Genomic DNA, 7,220 nt, shown 5'->3' on the forward strand with positions numbered 1-7,220 from the left:
AGTAGTTCTGATATGTTCCCTGGGTAGAGGTCTTAAGTTACACTGATTTTGGATTAATCTTGTATTTTCCAAAATAATGTTTAAAGGATTCCTAGTGCCTGCCACACTATAACACTGCACAATTACTGGAAGAGCCTCTGTAAGCATTGCAGGGCATCCTTAAGCTGACCTCAGCTTACCCTTCAATAGCCATCTTATAAAAATGTACCCAATCTTCCAATGAAATTGAATGCCAAACATAGCTCATCTTTCCTGCGTCTACACATTTGCACATGCTGCATATTTTTCCTGAAACCCAGTCATTACTTCTTCTAGAAGTCTTATGTATCCCAGACTGTCTAAATGCAACCTCCTCTAGGGAATTTTCTTTGATTCTCAATAACCAAAGTAAATACTTCCTCTTGAATCTCAAAACATTGTGTTAATATATTCCTTCTGGATCTGTCACATTCTGACTTGATAACTTTTTTTTAGTTTTCCTTATTTTCTCATAGGAACATAAAATCTTGTGAAGAAGGAATTCTAACTTCATTTTGCATTTCACACATACTTATCATAGGCTCTTGTCCTGTAGATTATGAATGAATGAATGAATGGTAGAAGGGTGGATAAAAAGATTTAAAGGCTGAGAGTCTCCTGTTTGCAATTGTCTATAACTCCACTTGTTCATAGGGGATTACAAAATAATGAATTTAGCACTCAAAGAATATTCCTGTTTAGAAGTGAGATTTGGGACTAAACTGAACACTAATAAGGAAGATGATAAAGAGAAATCACTGACAAGCACTGTAATTTTTCCATACTTAATAAAAGAGAGAGGTGATGCTCAAATTTTTGATTAATAATTGTGTTAGAAGATCTAAGGTTTCATTGAGTTTAGATCAATCTTGTTGAGGGAGAGAGCAAAAATACTAAGGAAGTACTTTCTTCCCCTTTGTGGTTAAAAAAAAAAATTGCAGTGTTCTCCTAAAGGTGGAAGACATAACAGAGTAGTTAATTTTTTAAACCATTCAATGCCAACCTCCTAAAAGGGCTATGAAGAATTTCTTTTCACACCAGTTAAATGTTGCCTTTTTTTCTATGCTGCTTGGGTTGAATGGTCAAAAAGACCAAGGCGGAATATAATGCCTGATCCACATAATACAATTAAATGCATGCTATTCCTTACTGACTCTATAATCCTTAAACCTACCTTTTTATGTGCAAGAATATGAAAGTACAAATACTTTTCAGAGGATTCTAGGCTTGAGACCTGCTTGACTGTAGTTCAAAATCACTCCATAAATGACATTGTATGTTATTAGATAACCAAACGTTAATCTGCATATGTGTGTACACAGCTTGTATTTTTAAATTACAGAATATTTTCCAAAAATTCTGAAAAAATAATGGCAGTTGCTGCTACTGCCACATTTTAAAGCTATCAATACATCATGGTTAAAATAAAATCTGGCATATTGGTAACTTTTTTCTTACATAAAATTTAAAAAATCAAGTTTTGCATCTCGGGATTGAAGAAGGAAGTAAGAATATGGTTTTACAGCTAAAAGATGAGATGATGTAACAACTAAAATCATCCTCTAATGATTATGAAAATCCCAAATAAGTCTCAAGAGGAGACAAGAAGAAAAGGCTTGGAGAGTAGTAACCCAAGATTTGTGAAATAAAATTGATTTCCATTCAAATCAGATCTTTTACTCTTCTTGAAAATGTCAAGGTGTCAGCCTTGGCCATTACAAGACTGATTTATAGTTGGGACAAAGTGATGGTACCAGCTGACTGTCTGGAGCCACGGTACAGTGTCGAAAGACTGCCGATGACAGCTGTCCTTTTCTTAACCAATCAGCAAAGCTTAACTAAAACCCTAGTCTTTTTTTTTTCAATCTTGATAAGGAAAAAGATAAAATACAAATCTGGAAGATTTTCTTTGTGGGAAATAAACAAGCATGGTGGGAGGAAGTAGATATCATACTTCCACAGAATAATAATAGACATTATTTATGGCAATCTATATTTCAGACGTTTAGAAACACATATTCATAAAACGAGCATAAACAGATGTTCCAAATCTGACAACTTATTCTAATATACTGGAAACCACAGCATAATTTTGTAATTTGATTAATTAGGAAGAAGAATTGAGAATGTTAAAATCAATTTTCAAACTTTCTAAATTATATTTATAGCATTGCTCATCTGCATCACAAAAATACTGCAAAATGATTTGCATAAGAATCATTATTCATAACAAATTCATCTTTTTCTCATTGAAGAAGAGCCCTATGTAGTAGTTCTTGGTATTAAAATGTTTAAAATTGCCCAGGTCATACCATGAATAAACAATAGGGCTGAAAAGGATAAAGATCTAACATTCTAATCATATAGAATCATATAATGGTTATACATATATAAAGATGTAATTACATATATGTGTATATTATATATATACAACTATACAAATACAATTATATCTATATATAATTATAGCCACTATATTGACTTTATATGATTAGAATGTATATTTTTAACCATAAAGATAGTAGAAGGGGGAGAAATAAATTTATGAGCCAAAATAAAATATTCTCAAGAATCAACAACATAAAGCTCCCTAATATTAGAGGTAAAAGTGGACAGGATATACAATTTGCTGTAACAGAATGGCTTAAACATATGCTGGCTGAGGATAGACATTAGACTACAGAATATATTGCCACTCTTTTTTTTTTTTTAACCGAACTCCCATTTCTAATAATCCTAAATAATTAAAAAAAGGGCAGATTCCTAAATGAGTCCAAATATTGACTTTCCTGATGTATGTATGCCATTTATTAAATGATCATGCGAAGTGTTAATAAAATGTAATTAACCACCATGATACTCAAGGTTGAGAACTGCAGTTACAATGCTATACAGAACACATTTGGGCCAAAAACTTAATATCGCCTATATGTGGATAGGGCCCACTAAGTTTACCAAGACAAACGTATTTGACAGAAGCCTATAACATATCATAATGCTAAGCAGTTTAGAAATATGTTGTGGTTGTTGGGAGCCCTGTTACATTTTTGCTTGCTTTGAATTTCTTTCACCTTCTGCCATTGACATTAACCTTACTAGGTTAATCTTGTAAGCCTCTCCCTACAAAGGCTGTCCAATTGAGTAACTCTCAAATGCAGAGAGAGGTGGCTCCAAAACAGAGCCAATTGGAGCCTTTCAGAGAAATGAAAGTGATGTAGGGATAGAGAGAAAGAAACCTTTTTTTTTTACCTCCCCATTCTGGAATCATAAGCTCTAGGAATGATGCATGATGCAGGCTGAGAGTTCCCAACGGCCATCTTTGCTATCACATAGAGAGATGTGAGAATGAGGCCAACTGCCTGAGAATGAAGTTAACACACTGGAGATAAAAAGAGAAACAGAGAAAGAGAGAGAGAGAGAGAGAGAACCAGCTAGGGGAGGAGAGGAGAAGCAAGAGAAGAAGAGGAAGAGGAGGAAGAGGGGGGAGGAGGAAGAGATGATGATGATGGACACACAGTTTCCTTTTTCATTTAAACTAGTTTCACTACTGAAAGAGTCTGATTAATGTAATGATCTAAGTTAATGCTATTCTTTCCTACTCTTTGACCCAAAAAGTCCTCATCCAACTATCTAATGATATACATTTTTAAATCACTTTAAAATTATCTTCCTCCACATTTAAAATTTTTAAATCAATTGCAAATTAAAAAATTGAAAAGGAGAGAGGTTCAGTTCCATAAGACAGCAGTGGTAGAAGTAGTATTAGAATTCTGGTCTTCTATTTCTGCTTCACTGTTCAAGTTCAAAGGTGGCCATTCATGATGCAAATGTCTAAAAATCCAAGTTTATTCTGCATATTTTGTTAACTCCCAGAGAGTAGCCCGATTAGAATGTTTGGATCCTTTGACTAATCAATATAATTGCTGCTTTACAAACCTTTGCATGATTAATATCATTATATTCAATTCAACTTATTTTTTAAAGAAATTAAATGATGGCTTTTTTTTTAGATGGACTGAAATCATACATAAATACTACATTTTGGTCCAATTATTCTGGACATATCATTTCTATAAACCACAATTATTACCATTTTCATGGTCTACCAATGACTCTTAATCACCAGATCTTTTCCTGGTATAGGGAATAATCTGACCAGAATCTAGGCAGTGAAAAATCTTAACACTACCCCATATCTTGTCCAAAGCAACTCAAAAGTATATAGATGTCTTATAAACAACTAGAAAATAGGACAAAGCACATAAAATGCTCATCTATAAAGTATAAAAAGGAATAAAACTTCTTTTTAGGATTTATGAAATGCTAAGGCAGACAAAAAGGACAAAAAGTGTTAGGTGAAAGATATCTTTTGTATACCATAGGCTATTTAAGAGCAGAATTCCTCTTTCTCTCCTATAGCTGGCACTCAGGAAACCTTTGATAAACATATTTATAGTAAGAGATTTGTGAGTGCCCTGAAGCTGAAATGATTTCCTAATGGTGTCTGCATCTCACTCTTTGGGAGCGTGTATACCCAGTAAATTTGGGTGATGAAAAGACAGTCTCTTTAGCAAAGGCAAATGAATACTAAAACCCACACAGGAAGAAAGAAGCTCATATTCATTGAGTGCTTTCTTGGTGCTAGAGACTGAGCTAAGGCATTTACTTGGATTATTTCATTCATCAATCATGAGGTCCACTGAAGTCCTTGATATTAAAATGTCATTAAAACTTGCGTGGAAATCAGTTCAGTTATTTGGTAGATTATGGCTCAGGCTGCATCTATATGTACCGAGGGAAACAACTACTTTTTACCATTAAGTATTAAATATCTATAACTATAACTAATATTCACATATATGACATTTCATTTCAAACTCAAATTTTGTTAAATGGTCACATCTTAATGGGCCATAGTGGTCCCATGTGTTGATGCAGGCTTAATTCATTGAATTCTTTTTTTTTTCAATGCTGAATATACATTTATGAATGAATGGATTAATTAATGAATTAACAACTTACTTTGAGTTGATAAGTTGTATTTATGAATTGATGAATTTCACATGGGTTTCTTTCTCAAGCAGAATCTTTCCTCAATGGCAACCAAGATGTGTCACTAGTGAGACCAAGTTTCCATCCTCTTTATGATTTGTAATCCCTGAGACACAGAATGACAATCTTTTTCTAATATCTATGTTAATTCTACAAGAAGAATTTAGGAAAAAGTCTGCTAGAAATTTCACCCCTGAGTCAAGGCCATAATGGTCTTTAAATTAACTCTAAAAGCAGTTCTTTATCTCAACATTCAGACCAGTAAAACATATATTCTTACAGATGTCATTGCTCCCTATGGATTTACATGTCTTATAGAGTAAGCGTAAAGAGCATCTTCTAAAGTCAGTAAGAGATAAAGTAGGGGTCATTTTTTTTTTAATCTCTCAAATTTAGCAACACGTAGTCCAATTATTTATCAGCAATTTGCTCTTTCAGAATTACTTCATTATATTTATTTAAAATATTATAAATCACAGAATTGAATGGGTGGAAATGAACTTGAAAGATGATGCAAGTTGAGTCTCTTTCTTCCAAAGTAGGAAGAACACTTCCATTATGATACTGCTGGAAAAAAAACACATCATCTCTTTGTCTCATGCACATACTTTGGTGATTTTCGTCAGTGTACTCAGTGGACTTCACTAGAGCCCACTCTATGGAAAGAAAACGCATTTTCTTTAAACAGAAGATACTGTTCCTTTGAGATCCTGTTAATCACATTTCCTTTCTAATTGAATAAGTCACCACAGAAATTAGAGTACGAATTTCATTATTCTAGAAAGAATCTTAAAAGTTGACATGTCTTTGAACATTTGTTTCAGAAATCCTTTTTTAAGTGCATTTTCATTTTCTGGCATGGCTTGAATTGAATTCTAAACTTTCTGCTGCTTGTCCTCTAAGCCCCTCTGGTGAATTTAAATAGGCTTCCCTATATATTTAGTACATTCAGGAATTCTTTGTCACAGTGCCTCCTCTGCTTTATTATTAGAAGGCTGTCTCGGAAGTCCAGCAGCCAGTTTGTTTTCTGCCATTAATAAAGAGTCTACTTTTTTTCCCCACTTCTTTGAAGAAGTTGAAAAGGCTCCATGTTGGGTGGAGGGGGGCCAGGAAGAGAGAGAAGTGAAGGGAACCGACTGTGGTGTAATCCTCCAACAAAAAATGTTGTCTAATGTAGAAACCTCCCCAAGGTTTACAAACGCACAGGCAGGGTTTTTGGAGTGATGTATAACACAGTAATAACTGAGCCACAGACTGGTTCCCCCCTCATCACTAAGAATAGGAAGTCCACTATGAGAAAGACGTTACAGTTTTAAATCCTACAATCCCTCTGTTGGCTAGCTTTCAACGTCACCCAAATCTCTTTGTGAAGATCTTTGAAAACTGGAAAGACCTAACAATGTACATTTAATGTCTCACAATTCATTTAAACATCTGGAAAAAATACATAGAAGACTTTCAAAAAAGACCTACCAATCTGGATGTATAAAATATTGATGTTGACTCATGGCCTAGGGAAAGCTAATTCAAAGGCAAGAAAGATGACTCCACAGAATAGTCATTTGGTGTTCACAAATCGTCAGACACCTACCAACAGAGAGGAAGAAACTTCTTAGAAAGGAGGAATGGTTAAATCTACCTACGCAGAAGAATCCAAAACACCCCAGAAAACTTAAAAGGCCGAAAGGCCAAGATGAAACTTGGAGGTTACTATTTTTATTTAGTTGACCTAACAGATACAGTTCATGATTATTTTAATACTAGTTTTGTTTGTTTAGTAGTTAATTAAGGGAACACACTTAAAATCACATTACTTACACTAACAATGAAAAATATATTTCACTATATGAAAATTTTTCACTTTTAAATTCTCCATCAAATATGCATGGAATTAGCTGATTGATTATATAAAACTATTTAATTTAAATTCACCTAATCTCAATTACCTTTATGTTCCACCTGCTTTCAAACTTCCACAAGTAAAACAATACATACAAGTTAATATTATTGGTTAGCAATGTACTCCAACTGCTAAAACTAGGGAAAAAGCAACATTCAATGAAAATCAAAGGTAGCTCATTGAAAAAGATGTTGTGGATAATTTTACAACAAAGTCTCAATTTTCATACTATTTTTAGCAAGAGTTAAAA

The 7,220-nt window shown here is 33.7% G+C and overlaps 1 protein-coding gene across 14 annotated transcripts in view; it reads right to left on the reverse strand.

Moving 5' to 3' along the window:
* Window positions 1-7,220, reverse strand: part of LOC116662781 — a 551,908-nt gene that overhangs the window by 39,267 nt on the left and 505,421 nt on the right. For 9 of the 14 annotated variants that reach the window (XR_004318881.1, XR_004318878.1, XR_004318865.1 and 6 more), the window contains 2 exons: window positions 6,544-6,657; window positions 5,041-5,176 (listed from right to left, as the gene is read on the reverse strand). The exons of 2 other annotated variants lie outside the window; for them this stretch is intronic. The gene's annotated coding sequence lies outside the window, so the exon portion shown is untranslated. Of the gene's footprint in view, window positions 1-5,036; window positions 5,177-6,543; window positions 6,658-7,220 lie in introns of all 14 variants that reach the window. 3 more of the 14 variants (XR_004318887.1, XR_004318885.1, XR_004318873.1) reach the window with 2 other exon arrangements.

Source organism: Camelus ferus, chromosome 1 (genome assembly GCF_009834535.1).
Source record: "Camelus ferus isolate YT-003-E chromosome 1, BCGSAC_Cfer_1.0, whole genome shotgun sequence".
Lineage (NCBI taxonomy): Eukaryota > Metazoa > Chordata > Mammalia > Artiodactyla > Camelidae > Camelus > Camelus ferus.